The sequence below is a fragment of the Polypterus senegalus genome, chromosome 1, assembly GCF_016835505.1.
Source record: "Polypterus senegalus isolate Bchr_013 chromosome 1, ASM1683550v1, whole genome shotgun sequence".
Classification (NCBI taxonomy): domain Eukaryota; kingdom Metazoa; phylum Chordata; class Cladistia; order Polypteriformes; family Polypteridae; genus Polypterus; species Polypterus senegalus.
In genome coordinates, this window is record NC_053154.1 from 56929213 (window position 1) to 56949711 (window position 20499).

The 20499-nt window shown below is 37.5% G+C and overlaps 1 protein-coding gene and 1 long non-coding RNA gene across 12 annotated transcripts in view; one reads left to right on the forward strand and one right to left on the reverse strand.

Moving 5' to 3' along the window:
- The window catches only part of nav2a (neuron navigator 2a), a 797383-nt gene that overhangs the window by 106768 nt on the left and 670116 nt on the right, over window positions 1-20499 (reverse strand). The window lies entirely within an intron of this gene.
- Window positions 837-8056, forward strand: LOC120526291. Its single transcript, XR_005633113.1, has 3 exons — window positions 837-849; window positions 6905-6968; window positions 8003-8056. It is a non-coding gene; the product is annotated as an uncharacterized LOC120526291 (long non-coding RNA).

Below are 20499 nucleotides of genomic sequence, written 5' to 3' on the forward strand. Positions count from 1 at the left end.
GACATAACAGCCTACTGTATATTTTGCATTGTCTTTCATGCCTGGTTGTAAAGTAATTGTTTTAGAAATTTGCAACGATGTACTTGCCTTTTGTGAACGTGGCAATCTAAAATGAAAATAGTATATCCTGTTTATGCATATAGTTAATAAGCCACGGAAATGTAAACTTTGAGAGACAGTGACGATGCGTAATATCAACGCCAGACAACGGGGGACACGTGCATACAGTCTATGAGCAATGCATAAATGCACAAGATACACAGTTAACATCTCAGGTGCTGGGAGTTGTGGGTGACCCAAATACTCTTCAGTACCGCCATGAACTAAAATTACTACTCGAATGGTAAAAATAATCGGAAGGAAACATATCAAAGTAACAGTGGAAAATCGGACATTTTCCACTGCTGTTTCATTCTGGGCTATTTAACAAGGTGTCGTATTCTGAAATGTGTTACAAAATGAATTTTACTCTGGTACAAGTAATGTATCCTGAATAAGAAAGGCGCGTTTCCTCAGTGTAAAGAAAGCAGGACCGAGCATCGCACCAAAGTTATACAAACCTTTTTTCCCCGATATAAGCCATAAACATGTCTGAGAAAAGCAGATGTCCTACACCCTCTTCCCAACACCACAGCTTTGTACCTCGGTGCATCTCGCCAGGTTATCCGTCCGGTCAATCGGTCTCTCGTACTTCTGCAGAGTGGGCTGCAAGTGGCTCTGCACGCTGACACCTTCATCGGAGAAGTAGAGACGTGGGACTCAGGATCCGAGGTTTACTCCCTAAGATTCGAGCGGAGTCCAAGGGAAGCGATTTAGTGTCCACCTCAGAAGACCATGCGGAGTGCTGCTGTAAGCACAATATATAGAATTCAGATCTCGTGGGGTCCAGTTTAGATATTTCCACGGAAAACAACTGCGTCAGGTTCGGAAGACGAAGCGTGGTGCCGTCGGCGGTTGTGCCAACTTCAACATGCTATCCCGGCAAACCGGGAACTGAATCGGTAATCATTTGCTAGATTTCCGCTCGAACAAACTCGAAACTCTACTAAACTAACCTTCTAAGGGCTGAAAAGTTGAACAAGGTCAAAACACTATTTTTTTCCTTTCTGCATGCGGCAGCAGGTCAAAGCTAAAGACCCGTGAAGCGGACAAAAAGCAAACAAAAACCACTCCAGAGTGCGGAGGGAGCGCTTACCGTAATGCACAGAATATAAGCAGCAGTTGAAAAAATGAGCAACAAGCAGGTAGCTGAGTGTGCGAAACACTTCACCAGAGATTTCAAGCAGTGTATACATTCGCATCCGGATTTTTTGGGACAAGTGAATAAAACGTCCAGAAAAGGACGAAATAAAACGTAAATAAAGCTGTGGTCAGTTTATGCCTTGCTATTGCACTAATCCATATTTTAGGCTTTCTGAGGACTAGCAGCTATTGTGGCAACACTGAATATGTAATTAATGCAATCTGCTATTAATCGGTTATTAAGAGTTTTGTGAACTCTTGTTAGACTTAACACTAAGGTCAAACAAAAAGAAACCAAACAATAAAAATATAAATACCTCACAAAAAATATGCAAAGATGACAGAAAACATGATTTAATGATAGTACCCTAGGAACATGAGCTTTCTTTATTAAACATTTTAATTATTTTACACTCTCAGGAAAAAAAAATCTACATGATATCAGCAGGTCACAGTTCTCTCATTTTTAATTCAATATGCTAAATTGTGACATCAGTATCCACCACCAGCCTGCACACAATATTTCAGTATTAAGAGCCACCGGGGCACAGGCCTACCAGATGCTGTGCAAAGTAATAACAAAGTCAGTCAGTCAGTCAGTTTCTAACCCGTTTAGTCCTGAAAAGGGTGACGAGGGTCTGCTGGAGCCTATGCCAGCTAACATGGGGCAAAAGGCAGGAACAAACCCTGGACAGGGCACACATACACACACATACACCCCCCCAACCACACACTAGGGCCAATTTAGGAAATAACAAGGTTCCACCAGTAATTTAAGTTATTATTCAAAATGTGCTGAAGAGGACTGTGTTAAATTTGAAAAGTCATCAAGGAAGCCTGATTGTTCCTTTCACTTTGCAGAGAAGAATCCATCAGTATGATGCTACTGTTTTAAACAAGTGCACAGTATATAGAAAATATTAATTTCAGTTGTTTGATGGCCTTGCAAATACCGGACTGCAGTGTAGTTAACTCTGTTATTGGACATACAATGTCCTGTTTGAGTCCTACACTCTTAAAAAAAAGGTGCCAAAGAGGTTCTTGGGTACTTTAGAGCAATGCCATAAAGGAACCATTTCATTTTTGTTTCCCAAAAGAGGCATCCACATGAAGGATCCAGGTAGAACATTTATTTAGTTAGATCTCTAACAGTTTCCATAAACAACCAGAAATACATGATAGTTTTTGTGAGATCCCACTGGGTTTGTGATTTTAAAAGGACTCTTACTACATACAATAACAGGCCAAATTCAGATTTTCTTGATTTTTCAGTGTCCTTCTATGCAGCCTACTATGAATTAAAGATTATTGGTCTGTCCATACAGTAGGCACCTTTACAAAGCCAAAAACAATTATATATGATAGCATCCCTTCATAAAATGATTTTTTTTTGTCAATCATTGATTCTACAAGGAACCACACAATCCAGTAAAGTGGCCTTTAAAAAACAAGTATTTTCAGCGTGTACAGTGTGTGCAGCCTGTATGTTTTTTTTCCATGCTCTTGTGGCTTGTTATTTTTCTCCTCAAAGCCATTCAGTTCTAAACACTACATGCTGTTTGTTCAGTTTAGGCCATTCACAACCAGCATATTCTCCAGAGCAGCAGGTGTTTGCAAGCCTCTCGCTTTTTTATAGTGTTTAAATCTATATGGCTGCATTTTGTCAGATGATGACAATGTTAAAGAATATCTCAATAATTCTATGCCATTCACGACAACCCAGGTAAAAGTATCCCATTACTTGATTCATTTTCCTGTGTTGTGAAAGGTACATGAACTCAAAAGACTTACTAGTTCTTAGCAAAAGAGGATCAGACATAATTAGTCAGGTAAGTTCATGTAAATATTAGTGAAGTCAGCACACATATAGGAAAATTTAGCCTCACCAGAAATTTTAATGCCAAACAAACGCCACTGAGAACAAGTTGTCCTTTCTGCTGCCTGTGCCTGTTAAGCAAAACTAGAAAGACACTTTGTAAGGAGAAAAGTGTTGACATGACTGCACCTGGCTCAGGCCCCATATTTATGAAGGTGCTTCATTTATACTATTGCATGCTAGACGTGTCATTAGGAATACAGGATTGTGTCCACTTTGAGTCCACATGGCTCTTACTCACCTACAGTAGCAAGTTGCAGGTCTCCATTATTTATGTATATATTCAATGTTGCCACAATAGCTGTTAGTCCTCAGAGAGCCTAAAACATGGATTATTGCAATAGCAAGAGATAAACTGACTGCAATCTTTTATTTTTGTTCTATTTTGTCCTTTTGTGGAAGATTTATTCACTTGTTCTTTGAAATAATTAGCTCTTCTTGTACAAATTATGCTTATCTGTAAACTATTGTTCCTTTACAAGCTTGGTTAAACGTTGGCATTTGTATGTAGTGTAGCATTCAAAAGCAACTAGTTACATAATGCTTTTACTTTTCATTGTGTCTATCACAGTAAGGTGTTCAACACATTTTGATGATATATTTGAAAATCTCTCTAACAGAAAATAATTAGGAAAAACTGATCAGTGCAATGCTAATTGAATACACAGTAATCACTTTAATGCTAATATCAATTTTCAGAATGGACTACAATCTTAAAATGATGTTTATTAAAATATAGCAAAATCATGATTCCCAGCATCCCAAAGTATTGTCCAGAGATACACACTGCTGCCTGGAAGGGTTTAGCAAGTAGCTTGAATTTGCAAAGATGTACCTTCCCGGTCAGTAAATAAGGAAATTGTGGATTTCACATAAAAAGGATAGCAATATAATTCTAATTGTACAAAAAAGATAAAGGTCTTTCATTGGGCAATTGGAGTTCATTTTTAATCATAATATTTAATAAGTTTCAGTCAAATAAATGGCCGGAGAAAACAAGCATTTGTTCCAAGTTGTAATAAAGATTTTCCATGCATTGCTAAACAAATGTATTTAGTTTTGCTAAAAGTGGAAAAGCTTGCTTGTTCTGCAGCAACAGTAGTTTTTTCACATGATCACTGCAGGCGATGGCAAAAGCACTTCTATGTAACTAGCAATTTGCTTTTCACTGGAACCCCAACAGGATCTTATTTGCCACAGAAAGGCCTTCAACACTGTGCTATAATTCAGCAAAATGTATGCTCCTCTAAATAAAACATTGTTTAAATGAAGTCATTCCCAAAGATAAGCTTCTCCATACTGAATCAAATGGATACCCCATAGTTTTCAACACATTCCAGTAAGATGGCATATCCAAATGTTACCACTCTATTTGCTTTATTATAAAACAAATAACCACAATTCCATTCTACAAATCTGTTTTGCAATTATAAATTTTCAATATATAGAATACAAGAGCCAGAAGAAAGATATATTTAAATTATTGTATAGTTGATCTCCTTTTCATGTTTTTCATAGTCTCGATGTTATAAATCTATAGAACTCTCTAGTGCTATAGTCTATTTTTCTCTAAATCAGCAATGCATTCAAAAAGAATTGCCAATCACCAAATTTGAACAATGTCTGTTAGTTTTCTGCATTTTTGCATCATGACATGGCTCTCTATGGACTGTTATAGCCTGTGGTGCCAGAAGTAAAAGAACTGCTTTTTTCCCCCCCTCACAAAATTACTCATTATTTGCCGTAAAAGGAAGCAAACAGTGTTCATAGAGAGTCATCTGGAGTAAAGTAAACCAGCTTTTGTAAATGTAATGGATTGGCCCTGTGGTGATGCTCTTTTAGCACTCTTTTGCAAGATGCATGCATTATCATTGTCATTTACAGCAATACAGTTTCTTTTTTAATAACTGAGAGAATCCCAGCTAAACTTAAGATCATTACTAAAATATGCAACTGCATCTCCAGAGTTTTAAACACTCCACACTAAATCAAGACAGGTAGAATTACTTGGCTTTAGAGAAGCATACTCACATTTTACAATATAAAAAATATTTATAAATTTAGGTGTTTTTTTATTTTTTGGAATTTCTGGTGACTCTCTCTACTGAAAATAGCCATAGTGAATTCCACAGCTAAAAACCAAGAAATAAAATACAATTCAGATATAACACTAGAGAATTTAAAGCAAAATTTCCCAACGTGAACAAAAGTGAAAGCATAAAAAAGCAAAAAAATTGTGATGATGGGAATTGTATCCAACTTAGATAGATGCAGACTCAGATGAAAACAATAAAAAACACTAGTTACTGCTAAATAAGGTATCTAAATTTAGTAAAAAGAAATTGGTAAACCTACTATTTTGGTTTACCAACATAACAACACAACTTGGAACATTAACACTGATCCTGTGATTGATTTACCAGTACAATAACAATGAACAAATGCATCTCGAGGAAACTTTGCAATGGTTGACTACAAATGGCCACATTTCCTTAGACTCCTAACTAATAATGGAAGGTTGATCTAATTGAGTTTAAAGCATAATCACATGGAAAGCCTGGGGTTGGGAGGATATGTGGCAAATAATGTGGTGGTAGAGTAATTATTCATTTGTTAAAGGTAAGGGAAGTAGAGAGTACATCATATAGAATTTGTTTTAATGGTACAGACTGAATGATTAGATGTAGCATGTTGCAGTTAGATATTACAAATTTGGAAAGAGCTAAGAATCTGATTTCAGTAACATGCATTGATTGGGAAGTGCAGGACATAAACACAAAGTACAGGAAGAATAAAAAAGACCACATAATCTATGTCTACCAACACAATTCCTGATTCCCTGTCGTCTTCTTTTACATAAAGAGCTCTTCTCATAGAAACTTGTTAGGCTAATCAAAAGCCATCACTTCAAAATCCATTGTAAGCATCATTTGAACAGTCAATCATCCTTCCCATATGACTATAAGGCTTAGTTAAGGTCACTATATTGGCATCAAATGAAAATACAACATCACCTTAGTCTTTGGTAAAGGAACAATACCCGGTGTCAGACAAATGTGTTTAGGGGACACCTTTAGGGCTCAGACGAGGTAAGCAATACCACTCCACACCAAGAGGGGGCAGAGTTTCCACCTCTTCTTTTTTTTCTCTGCAGTCTTGGAGATTGACAGTAAGCCTGTTGACATCACTTCTTTTGCAATCTGGGAATTCTGCTCCTTTCGGGACCCTCAATATACAAAACAGCCAATGACCTGAAATAGCTGTTCTTTCTTGGACTTGTAACTCAGGAAGTTGGAGCTCCTATTCGGACCGTTAATGTTGTCTCGGACTGACAAGTGTCTAATTGTGGCTGTGGTTGTTTTGACTTTTGAGTTGTTTCTTTTTGATGCTTTCTTTCCATTTCACTTATTAAAAGAGGTTTCACCAAAAAGGTGACCCAGATCTTTACTTTGTCCTGTTTACAATTTCATATACCAGCAAATCCTAGGGAAGAGTTTCTCAACTACTTTGTGTGTAATTTATAATAATTATATTATGGATAAAATGTCCATAAGGTTGCAGTTTCTGGCAGCAGAAGACAGCCTGAAATGAGTATGATGTAAGTGCTGCTGGGCATGGGGTGTGGCTTACAAAACCCAGTATTTAATAGTAACAAAGATATGCTTGGGGATGATGTGGTTTAATGTACTGTAGCATAATCATTACTGCATGCATGTGTGACTGTACTGCACTGTTTTGTAAGTCAAAATAACTAATAACACCCTGTTGCTCTTTTCATCGTTCCAGGGTTCTCCATGTGTGTACGTCATATTGAGGAGGCACATCTCAAAAGAAAGAAGGATATATTTTAGTAAGTATAGTACATGCTGCAGACACATCTTGCTGTTTACCCAACTTTATTGTTGCAATGGTTGTCTCAGCTCCTGAGGAAAGGTTCAGAAACACATGCCATATAGCTCCACTACATGATCTAAATAAATACTAGTCAAGTGTCAGAGTGGGCAGGGGTGTATGGCCCAAATAGTTTTCTTTTCTTGTATATTTATTACTGTATGTTTATAAAGAGCATGACAGGTAAATCTAATTTTCAAATGTGACACACGTGATTCTCATATATAACTTAATATTGCTTTTAACTGTGAGAGATAAGGAAATGTGTACACTTCTATAGGCAATATACTCTGATTATGCCCTCTGCTTCAACCTATCTGTGTAGTTTTTCTTACTTAATGAGCAGTGCTTGGTTTCATCGCAAAACTTCATCCTGTAAGAGCTCTATCTGAGACCGAATGTGTAATGAACACTCTGGCCCTACTAGCTGGTTAATGGGAATAATCCAATATCTATACTGAAATGGGAAAATAATGAACTACTCCAATTCATTTTTTTCATATATTAACCCTTCATTAATGACATTCTCTGCTCGCCCACTTGCCAATCTATATATGGATCTACAGTATTTAATTGTTAATTCTTTATATTTCTTGGTGTCTACATGTATGTATATTTTAAACACTACATCCTTGGTATGACTTTCTGTACGGAATAACTACAAATAGTTTTTGATGTATTATATTTGTACTGTGTTGATACTTTGAAAACAACAACATAAAAATAGAATAATGTTAGCTGGAATTTAAATAAAAATAAAACTAAGGACAGACTGTTATATTTCTAGCTATTTAGACGTATGAATACTTTTGACACTTTTCTCTTGTTGTGAAAGAGGAATTTAAAAGTTACTTCTGGGCAGAATGCCCAATATGTATAGAAACTATTATTAAGCATATAAGATAAGGACGTGTCTAACGGGGTACCTCAAATACAGTATTACAGAGAGGAATTTGAAGTTGACAACACTAACTCGATTTCCACTTGCCCTAGAGTGGAGGAGGACCATCTGATGACCAGTGACATCACTTCCGCCAGGAGACAAACGGGAGCACGGTCATTGAAGACCTGCCTTCATGAGGACTGCTTTCCTTGAAGGGTGAAACCTTTTTTTTTTTTTTAAAGCGTCTGTGACAGACATATACATAGCACGTATTTTCTTTATGACCAAATCCTACTTTCGTATGGACATTAAATAGGGATATCCCTCACCCTTTATCTTGTCTTGTTCCTCTTTTACACTACAAATAGCTTTTGATGTGTAATATTGATACAGTATTGATATGTTGAAAAACTGAAAACAAAATGCTAGAATGTAAATCCTGGTGTTAGCTGGAATCCAAGGAAAAATAAAACTAATCTTACACTATCAGTATATATATTTTTTCAACTGAACTGCTAATGTCCTGGAACTATAGCTGCAATGAGACAGACATTTAAGTATACAAAATTTGAAAGGAAGGAAAAAAGAATTTACACCTAAGTGGTGTAAATCCTAGACAGTTACAGTTTAACTTTGCTGTCAAGATGTTTAAAACATACAAAAGATTTACACAAATTCAGGTCAAAGGGCTCTGTGGAAGCTTTGCTAGCAACCATTTTTAGAAACCATTCCTGGCAACAAAATGAAAATACTTCAGTCTTTATTTATCTTTCTTTAAGCGCACCTAACTAGAGGGAAACAGTTGTGCCACAATGTTTTTACAAAGATAATGCATAATCATATTGTGAGATGAAAACAGAACTTGTTCTTCTGAGGCACATCTAGCCATGTAGTGGTCACAATTAGCCAAAGACAGCCAAACCAATGTGTAAGCAAAACTGCTGACCCCGCCTCTCCTTAGCAGAAATCCCAGGTTGAGATAAAATGATGCAAGTATCTTAAAATAGCACAAGAGTCAGTAGATGCTGGTAACACATATAATTACTTCATCAGGCATTAAACCGTTCAACTGGCGACAAAAACGTAAAAAAAAATTACAGCTTCCATTTTCACCAAAGAAGCATGGGGTTACTGTCAAGATACTGTAGAAGGCAAAGATCAAATATAACCAAAGAGAAGCACATAAATGAGACTAACTTTGTCAAAATAATTGCAACAGCAAGGGAAGATGCGGGTGTCTGAGCTAAAAAGCAGACTGTCAGTGGTTTAAATATCAAACATCTTCAAAGCTGGGTTTCATTTACATTCTTTTTGACACTTAGAATGAGTGCACCTTTCATTTATGGAAGTAAGTAAATAATCTGGTAGTAATTATGAATGTCTGGTGGGGGTGGGGAACAGGGGGCCAAATTTGCCTTTGATGGCGTAAACGAACTAGACTCCACATTGTACATGAACCTATTTCAAGACAGGGTTTAGTTTAAAAAAGTTTCTTGAATATACTATATTAGCTTGACTGGCAAAAAAAAAAAAAAATGGGTACAAAAGGACATGTTTTTTCTTCTCCTATGGACACCAAGTATACTGTGACAGATACTGGCCTTTTTTGGAATGTTTGTCTGGTACCAACAAACATGACGAATCGTATACTGCAATAGTTTGCTTAAGGATGAAAAGTAAAGTGTAATCTCTTAGCATATTGTTTTTTTTCTTTGCTGCTGGGCAATTAAGTAAATTGACTTTGTCTGTTCTGCGGTAGACACATGTTTTTGTAGTTTTGAAAAGCTTAATGAATTATTTCTTTTACAGTAAAACATGCAGGAAGATATGGAAAAGAAACCGGGATGGACCATCAGCAATCAAATATTGCAGCAGTCACTTAGAATTACAAATATCAAAAACCAAAGCATAATGGCAGCTTTTAGAATTGGGAGGAAATGGTGCAGATGGTGTTTGTCATTTAGGCTTGAAATTAGTGCAATAAAGTAATCTAAAAGGTTAAGAACAGGGAAAGGTAAAAAAAAAACGTTTACAGCCTGAGGGAAGAGGGGAGCTGTTAATAGGAAGGATGTCAAACAGAAGAAAGCATTAGATAGATAGATAGATAGATAGATAGATAGATAGATAGATAGATAGATAGATAGATAGATAGATAGACAGACATTTCCTGTGTACTTTACACTTTTCCTTTGAATGAATGTTGCATTATTCAGATTCTGGTGGCAGAATCTTGTAGACTTAACTGGTGCAGCAGACTAGAAAACAAACAAGACACTGGAATTCCGCATACATGTGCTAATTGGGCTTTAGACACTCACCGGGCTTACATGTCTAAAATGAAGCCTGTTAAGCAGGGGGAAATATCACATGCTTAACCTTGACCTACTTCTTTTTGTCAGGTTTAGTTGAGCTAGCTAGATTTTTCTGAAAAAATTCTCATTTGAAAATTGAAAAACAATGTAAGCCTAAAGCAATAAGTTTGTCTGTTGAGACATGTCATAAGAGAACTGGGCAGTTAAAACAAACACTTTTAATTTAGAGGGACAGGATTAGTTAGCACAATTGGTTAGGTATATATTATACTATATTTTACTATATTTTGATGGATTTAATTGCTTGAAACAAAATAAAGTTCAGAAATAATATTTTTATGGAGTATCTTAAGAAAGACTAATAAAGATTATTTCCCTAATAAAGTTAGTCTCCTTAAATTCCACAGATCTACCCTGCATGACACACATTATGGGTCATGTCCTCACCTTCAATGGCTTGCTTTTATTAATTTGAGCTGACTAGTTAAGTCTAATTGATTCATGTTCTATACGTGCAGCTAAAGCCAATGTCACATTACATGACATCTAGTCACAATTGAAAATCACTGGGCATGTAAAATTTAGGGACTGTATGCCGACCATCCAGCACTGCTTTATTCGCCCCTTTTTCTGATAGCCAAAAGCATGCTGTCTAACCAAGCCAGAGCAATATGAAAGGTTAGCGGCTGTGGTGAGTTTTACAGAAGTCTCTGTCCTTTATTCTTTTTTCCATTCTGTCATGGTATGTAAAACATGGAACATTAGACAGATAATAGTCTCTTCTGTTTATGAAGTCCAAAACACCTGTGTTTCTTATTCCTCATCTCTGCATTGTATGCAATGAGCATTCGTTGGTTGTCAGCTCTCATGCACAAACAGCTCTCCACTTTGACTAAAGACAAAATGAAACCTAAGATTATGTAAATGAAGGGTACGACTGAAAACCACTGGAAGAGTTGTCTAATGTGACATGGCCTTAATATAGAAATCAACATGAGTAAGAGTTAAGGTTATATAATAAATTGCACTGATTAAAATTACTTTTGTGTCAAGGAATTTATTAAATATTCTCTTCTAAATAATGAAAAGGACATATATCCTAGGAACAACAGAAATCACTTGTCAAACAGATTGACTTGTTCAGAAATGAGAAATGGAACCTCCTACCACACAGTCATACCAAAATTAAACAAGATAATCATCATGTAACCATCAAGATTTAGGCAGAAAAAGAGACCTCTGTGAAATCCATAGAAATATTCATATTCAATATTTATTTTGCAAATTATCTTTCTCAAGACCCCCTTATGCTATATAATCACAATGCATGGTGAGTCACAAGTGGGAACCGACCTGTCAACCTTCTCATATTTGGCTGAATGTCTGACCCAACAGGCCATTTGCCTAGTAAGGAACTAGAGAGCTTAGCAGTAAGCAAAAAAATGGAGAGGTTTACTGCTCTTTAAATTGTTACTTTCAAATGACACAAATGTACTGTACATACAGTATTGTTTTTGCAAATCTCCTCTGATATAAAATAAGAATAATTAATTGACATCATATTGGGACATAATAACACAGCAACAGTAACAGAATACTGCTACAATAAACCTCCCCACAAGAATGTGGGACTGTAACTCGTGAAAGCACTACAGTGATCATTAATATAGCTTAAGTTACAAATGGCGGTGAGAGAAAGGCAGGGTATTAGTTCACTAGACAGGATTTTGTTTGTTACTGTGCATCACGTTACATTAGGTTAGGGTGCAAGAAATCTATACTGGATTTTACAAAGAAGTCCAAATCTACATCAAGAGTGGGTGAGAATTCCTAAGGATTATTTCCTCGCATAATAACATGTGAATACAAAGTTTTAATACACAAATATAAATAAATGCAAAAGAACTAAAGATAAAAAAGGAGAGTGAAATGTAGTGAAAATGTAGTATTAAGAACTTTAAAGAATAAACAGCCTAGATAGGGAAAAATGAATGAAACAGACAGAAACAAAGTAGACTAAAAAGGTCAACTAAAGAAACAAGGGCACTGATGAATCAAATAAAACTTTACATGGCAGATACATTAAAAGTCATGAGAGTATTCAAAAGAGATCATAAGAAGCAATGGATGGATTTTATCTGTCTTTTATTTAACATTGGATGTTGTACCTAACATTAAACGGATCACCTCTATTGATTTTTCCAATTCAGAGTTATGAAGAAACCTAGACTTAACCTGGTAGCTTGAATTCAAAGGCAGGAACTGATCCTGAACGGGATATCCCTTCAACACAGGACATATTCACTCATTATGGATCAATTTAGTTGGCAATTATCTAATATAAGTATCTTTGGGATAAGGTAGAACATGAAGTATGCATACATTGAGAGAATGTGCAAATTCCGTATAAATACTGACTGAGGTAGGACACAAACACAGGTCCAAGGAGCAGTGAGAAAGCACAGCTAACCACCATGCCACCCATCTCTAAACGTAAAAGAAAAGAGCATTAGACCCTAGACATACATTATAAAAAGCAAGCAGGTGAAATCTGGAACTTTTTCTCTATAAATGCCATTTTAGTTTACACTGCAGTTTTTCTCCTGATTACCTCAGCATCTACATGTGGCAACCTTCTGTATCACGTGATACTAGCAGAGCTGCTAGGTTCCCAGTGGGACATCTTGCCAGCTACAACAGTCACTTTTGCGCTGCTCATAGGCAGTGGCTGTCTGAGCTAAACGGGTCCCCTGGCATCTCATCTCTACTTTGCTTCTCTCCCAATGAAAATATTTTAGATGTGAATGTTGTCTGCCTATACATTGCAGCATATTAAGAAAATGTGGACACCTAATAAATGAGGAATGATGCATGCCTGCAATTATACTTCACCTTCTGCTGGTAATGGGTGACCCTAAATGAACAAAGAGATGCCCTAGTACTAAATGTCAGAAGTGAATTTTGCTGTTAACATCAGTGAAATACTCGGTTATGAATGATTGCACTGTGTGTGCAAGGACAGGGACTGGGAGTGGGCATTAGCAGTCAAAATGCACTTATGTCCTGGAGTAACTTGACATTCTTAATGACAGTGTTGTTCATCTATATAAATGGACTGCTGAGAAACTATTCATTTACATTATTTAAGTTACTTTTGTTGTTTCCAATGAATTAGTTTTATACTTATGTGCAACTAGTGTAACTGAACAAAAGATATTTATACATGAACAGAAGAAGGACAGTACTTAACATTCTTTGTTTTCTTTTCAATACCTGGACTAATCAGTTGATTATACTGTTTTCCTGCTTTCATTCAGTTTACCACAGCAGCCTCTTGAGCCACCATTCAGTGCCAAGTAATAATTGCAGTACTTCTAGGTTTTCAGTGCAAAACCTTGTCAGCTGGAGTAGTCACTTCAGTGAGGCTCATAGGGTTTGCCATTCCCAATTTTACAAGTTTTCTGCCACCCCTCAGCGGCATCTGGCCAACCCAACAGTGAATTCCATTTTTTAGGAGTTCCAGACAAGAGAGCCTGAAATGGAAGTTAATATCATACCTAATGTCTGATCGTATTCCGTATTAGAAAAAACAGCATCTCTACATACTATGCAAAATAATAAGAGAAAAATGGGAAATTAAAATATGAAAGTGATTCAATAACTGATGTTTACGATTTTCTAGGAACTCTCAGCCACTATGCACTTGTACCAGGAAATATTATTTATTTTTTTGCATAAAAGAGAGGTCTTCTTTGACAGAATCAAAATAGCCCTAAACATTTTGTAAAAAAACAGAGTTCTGACTGTGCCAAGTTCTTCATATAAATCAAATGAAAAGGTAACTGACTGTCAAGAATTAGCTTTTTTTCCAGGACAATTCTGAGTCACAGCTGCAGCTCAACAGGTGGCCTCTTAAGCAGTACAGAATCAAACGGTAACTGTATAAAAATGCACAACAAGACAATACACAAGGCACCAATGTAATGTCCCACAGTCTGAGTACAAAAGACACAGTCAGCTTTAATCAAAGCAATATCACCAGCCTGAACATGCTCTTCTGTTATTCACAAGCACAAATACATGCGCATTGTTTCCTTGAGAAAACATTAGACGCTTTGAGGAGACAATGAATTCTTTCCTTACCTGAAGCTCGGGTGAGGCAGGTGTGTGCCTAGACACAGCAAAGTCAGCGGATTTAGCATGCCTTGGAGAGTCACTCTAGCCTGGGTGTACACACGTCTCCCATTGTGATTCATTCCTGTTTCCCTGCCTTCTGCCCTCAGCAGACACTGGGATATAGTGCTAACAGTTCAAATCTAAAGCAATTGTAATTCACTCTATCAGTAGACCTGTATAGATTTATTACAAGCAGAAACGGTGCTCTAAATGGCCACTTAAATCAAATTTAGTTGGCTGCCACAACTCAAACAGTTAAATTTGGGAGTGATTTAAAAAAGGGAATAAAACGATAAACAGTGAGCCTATGTCCTTTATTAAAATATTAGCTTTCTAAAGAAAGAAAGCGTTCTAAACAGAGAAAGAAAGAAAGAAAGAAAGAAAGAAAGTACACTCTATACAACCCTATTAAGGACAGGTCACTAAAAATGCTACACTTCCCATGTTATGATGGTAGTTACTGAAATATGAAATTAGAAGAGTTTCATCACTGACTCTCCTCTCCTCTCTTCCTTTTTTCCACATCTGGTACAGTCCGCAGCTGTGCTCACACAGTGAGATCTTGTGTTTCTTATTCTGAGAAGTGACCTTGCCTACCCAGGACCTTTACCAACCTTTTACCAGCTGAGGAGTCTAACATAATAACACTCAGTACTCCATTACAAAAAATTCTTTTAAGTGAGAAGCATGTAAACTCAAGGAATTTAACTAAAGAGTCTCTTTTGAAATCTTTAAAAGACTCTGTAGATGTTGCTAAATATTTATAAACCATCAAATTTTGGAGGAAGTTACTAAATATGTATAACTCACTATACTTTTGGAGCAAGAATTAGTTTAATTCATATGAATTGCAAAATGCAAATGTAACAACTTGTATGTATGAATTCTGGGAAGGAGACTTGTAAAGAGACGCCTAAATAATAAAAAAAAGCACCAAGTGTTATTGTTTGCCTATAGCAATACTTTTTTCTAGTACAATTAAGCTGTAAAAAGGGCTGATCTTATTGCTTTAACAGGCTTTATTACAGTAGGTCATAAATTCAGCTTTGTGTACAAAAAGTTAACTAACATGATATTATTGCTGTTTGTTGACAAATATAGAAGAACAGAACAAAGAATTTACTGTGAAATTTCCGATGACACAATCAAGGACAAGAAGCTATTTTGAAAGGACCTGTCATTAAAAAATAATAATACTTTAAAGAACCAAAAAAATAGTGTTCTGAATCTGAATCATCTACAAAAATGATCTTATTAGATACGAAAAACAGCAATGCAACAACATGCAGAATGAAAGGAACTGAAGAGTGAGAAAGGCAAGTTATAGAGCATTACAACTATGCCCTTCTCTCCATTAAATTAATCTAATAAAAACAAATTTAGAATTGACAGTGTGTAATCACTGTGTATTAATTTCTCAACTGTAAGATTTCCTTCCATTTTTACTTTGGAAATGATTAATTTACCATTTCCAAATTTATGTTTTTAAGAATCAATTCTTATAACAACTCTCTATGAAAAGCTTCAATGTGCTAGACCTGAGAGCAGAGGATTGAGCCCTCTCACCATTTTTCTTGCTAACATAGAATACTGAACTATTAACACAGAATAACAGGAAAGAAAGCATACTCTTTTTTTCAAAGTGAGAGAGTGTTTTAAATTACCCTGCAGCCTCACGTTCTTCAATAGCAACTGCATCCCAAAAGGGACAAGTCCTTAGAAACACTCCTGCCAGGCACACAAAATCAGGTTTTGTAAGAAGCTCCTCCCGACAATACAGATGTACAAATACAATTTGCTCATTAAGTTTCACATCTAAGCTCACTAAACAAAGAGTAATGGCACTGGGTGAAATAATACATTGAGAGAATTAAATTAATTTAGCATTTCTCCCAAGGACACAAAAAAATAAATATGACACCTTTACTAATATTGTTAAAGATTTATTTTTTAACTGATTATTTTGTAAAAGACTGGTCCACACAATGTGGTGTAAAAAGAATACCTTCTCCTAAAATATTATGATGTAATATGTTTTAGATACTCATAAAATGCATTGATGAAAGCCTACATATGTTGACTCCAAGGAGCCTCAGAATTGTTTCTAAATAGCTACTTCTAATAAGCTATTACAGTTAGCTGCTTGTACTTCAGCATATTCCATCTCACTTCATAAATGCTCAGTAAAACTGAGGTCTGGTAGCTAGGCATGATAGTATAATAAGCAGAGTTCACATTGTGCCATGTAGCATTATCCTGCTTAAAAAGCCATTCGCAGATCGGCTACTGAGGTTGTGAAGAGATGGGCAATGAAATGTTTACATATGCTGTAGACTATCAAATGACTCTCTGCCTGTATGAGATGACCCATAATGTGTGCCACGAGAGGTTGCCAGATCTGAAAAAAAATTTCTAGCCCATGGACTGCTCAGAAACTGCAATGTGGCACAAGAAATTAGCCCAATAACTATACAGATTCAAAGTGATATGCCAGAAAGTAGAGATTCGAGAGAAATGGATTAGGTACACACCATCGAAATACGAGATATAAGAGTGATAAAGTGTGATTAAAAGTCCAAAAAGCAGAAAAGGGATTCCTGATGCGTGATAAGCATGTTATTAGTGCCTTTTCTTTTAAATAGCCCAAAATATTGCACCGCCAATTCTTTCCCACAGATACCATTTAAAAATAGCCCAACTGGGCGAGAAGATGGCAGACCTGGAAACACTGGTGCCATGAGAAAAGTTCCTGGATCTTTACATTACCACCACAAAACTGCATTGTTTACATGTGGCAGAATAGATCTATCAACGCAAGAGTTCCCCTGCTGCTCTCAATTGAACCTCACACCAGTATTTGTGTTCTGTGGACCATAATAACTTCTTGTTTTCAGGAGATTCATATGGCCATTAGCATGATTTCTGAAAGTATATAGGTTAGACATTTTGATTTAGCACAAATGATAGACTCTGATATAAGCTCACTCACTCTATGCTATCTCTTATTCCACAAAAGTTGCGTAGGGCTTTGCCAGAATATTTCATCGACAGTCTGTTTCTATAAACGGGACAGCCACTTACAAGATGTTTTTAGATGCTGACCTATTGATAATATACTAGTGACATTATTGTGGTACAAAACTTCTTCAGAGTTTTTGCATCTCGATACAGTTATGCCAGCTATCATGTTCTATTCAAAGGAACTTAAATCCTTATTAAAATCTGAATTTGTTGCCTGCCAACAGCCTTTATATACCAGTAACCTTTAAAAAACATGTAGGCTTTATTAACATTTATGTTGTAAGTCACTGGGTCAAGGGCAATTAAGAAGAAAGAAAGATATGAGTATCCCTGAAAACATAACTCGGTAATTTCCCAGGGTGTCCACAACTCCTTATGTCTGAATAAAAATGCATACAATTGCTAGGACCAGTAAGAGAAATCAATTCAAGTCAAGTAGTTTTATTGTCATATCATCCATACACTTCCATAACACAATGGGACATTATAACTTTCTCCAGGACTGCAGTGCAATATAAACACAGGACTAATGCAAGACAAGTGATGAACTATATGATAATATATATAGATAAATAAATAAACAAATACAGTATATAAATAAGTAATAGGTAAATGAGTAATAAGTTGAAGAAGATAGTAATAAATAAAGAATAGCAACAACTAATAATAAAAACAACTGTAGTAGCAAATGTAACAAATGTACTCTATAAAAATGAACTATTAAGAGTAGATCTGAGTGGAGGGGGCAGCACGAAGTTTGGTGTTTGAACAGCCAATGGATAGAAGCTGTGGCAGAACCTGGCAGAACTGATTTGGATGGTACAGAACCTCTTGCAAAATGGAAGCGGGACAAAGAGATCGTGGGTGGGGTGGGAGCAGTCATTCACAATGTTGTAGGATTTGAAATGTCATTTTAACCTTACTTAAGATACAATATATTGATGCATGTTAATCATTTAGTAAGGTATATTATAAGTCTTTAGCTAACTTGAAGAGATTTCAGATTCACAAAAGTAAGTTTGTTAATTTTTAAATGTTAACTATTGGAAACTTAAACTGACTCTAAAAAAGGAAGTAGTTTTCTTTAATAGAAAACTGTTAAGCCCTCCTCACGGCTGTGTCTATTTTAGGACTTTGGAAACATTTTTCTACCAGTAAGTGGAGGAGTGTCCTTGAACAGTGATAAAGCAGTGGTGAAATGGACGGTGCAGATACTGGAATGTGTATGTTTAGGAAGTACCTTTAAATAAGTCACAGATTCTCATTAGTAACAGCAAAATAAACAACACCTACTGTATGTGCTTAGAGGGGAAATAAAAGAAAAGATTACTGTAACAATGTGAGAACCTAGAAGTGTCTGGAAAAAAGCTACCTGCCACCCAAAAACAATGTCCTAATACACCGTGGCCGATGACCAGGGACCTTGTGTGACGATGATGCAGGTTCGGCTCCACGCTCTCATCGCTATTCGGGAGCCATTGAACCCAACACTGTCGATAATGTCACCGAGTTGAGCTAGACAGTGGAGGCAACAACTGAGCAAGGGGATGGTTCAAAAAGTGCAAAGTGCTTTTATTAAAAGACAATCAAAAACAAAGTGTTCAATAAATAAAGTGCAGTGCTTCAAAAAGAGTCATTAAATAAATAATCCATCCATCCATCCATCCATTGTCTAACCCGCTGAATCCGAATACAGGGTCACGGGGGTCTGCTGGAGCCAATCCCAGCCAACACAGGGCACAAGGCAGGAACCAATCCTGGGCAGGGTGCCAACCCACCGCAGGACACACACAAACACACCCACACACCAAGCACACACTAGGGCCAATTTAGAATCCAATACAAAAAATGTGGAGGTTAAAAACATACAAAAAAAACAATCCTTTAAAAAACGAGGTTAAAATATCCAACAGGAAACAATCTTTAAAATCAACAAGCTCGGTGCATCTTCCCGCTTGGCGTCTCACCTGCTTCTCCCTCTTGGGCTTAGCAGCAGGCAAGATGGTCTCTGCCGCTGCCCTTTTCCCTTCACTCACACACGAGACTGGAGACCTCCCGATCCCTGGCTTCGGTCTGGCACTCATCCCAGCCTTGAGACTTGGTCCAATCCAACGGCCAGGACGCTCACGTTGGATACTCCCCGACCAAGCCTCCCGACTCCCGCTGCCTTTCCGGCCTTCCGCAGCCAGTCGCCTTTCCCTGGTCACTCCCGCTACCTGTTCACTCAGCGGGAGCGACGTCAACTACAACTCCTGGGCGTCGGCCTAACACCCAGCTTCCTCGCAGCTGCCCACAAGCGCTTGTTCGCTCGCTCAACCACACGTTCCTTGTGTGTGTGTCTCTCTCTCTCTCTCACACAGACTTGCTTCCTCGCTCCCTGTAACCTCCATCCTTTTCTTTCTCTCTTTTTCCAATTTCTCGTTCTTTTTACTTTCCCCTTCGAACCGAATCGTGCTTCTTTTATATTGAGAGGGGCCATAGCAGCTGCAGCACATTAGCCACGGGAACAATCACGGATGTGGGCAGTCCCTCACCTGTGCGCTAGGTGAGAAAGGCCCACACCGCAGATCGCCCCGCGGCTTGCGATGGCCACTATGCCTCCTCACTAAGCCACGAGTGTGGTGATTATTTATTTAAATGGCCTTTGCTCAGCGAGCTGTGGACCCATAACACCACACCTTGCCTCACCAGGATGCCTGGAGAAGGGAAGGACCAGGAGAGGAGCAATATCTTCCCCGGGGCGCAAAAGGGCAGCACCCCTGCATTGCATCAGGGCAACGGATATGGAGCTGGGAAGCTCAACATTGTGGGGGTTCGTGGCCACAGCCAGGGGGGCGTCTGGATGATTCCAGAGCCATGGACTGCAGCACTTCCGCCACACCAGGAAGTGCTGCCGGAAGATCATCATGGAGCACCTGGAGCACATACGGGTGTGCCATAAAAAGGGCTGCCTCACTCCATTCGGAGTCAGGTGGTAGTGGAAAGAGCTTGCGAGAAAGGAGTGGAGGCGGCGGCAGAAGGAATGAAAAGGAAAAGGAAAGAGAAGGACTGTGAGCAATATTGTTGTTGGTTTGGGCACTGTTTGGTGTTGTGTGCAG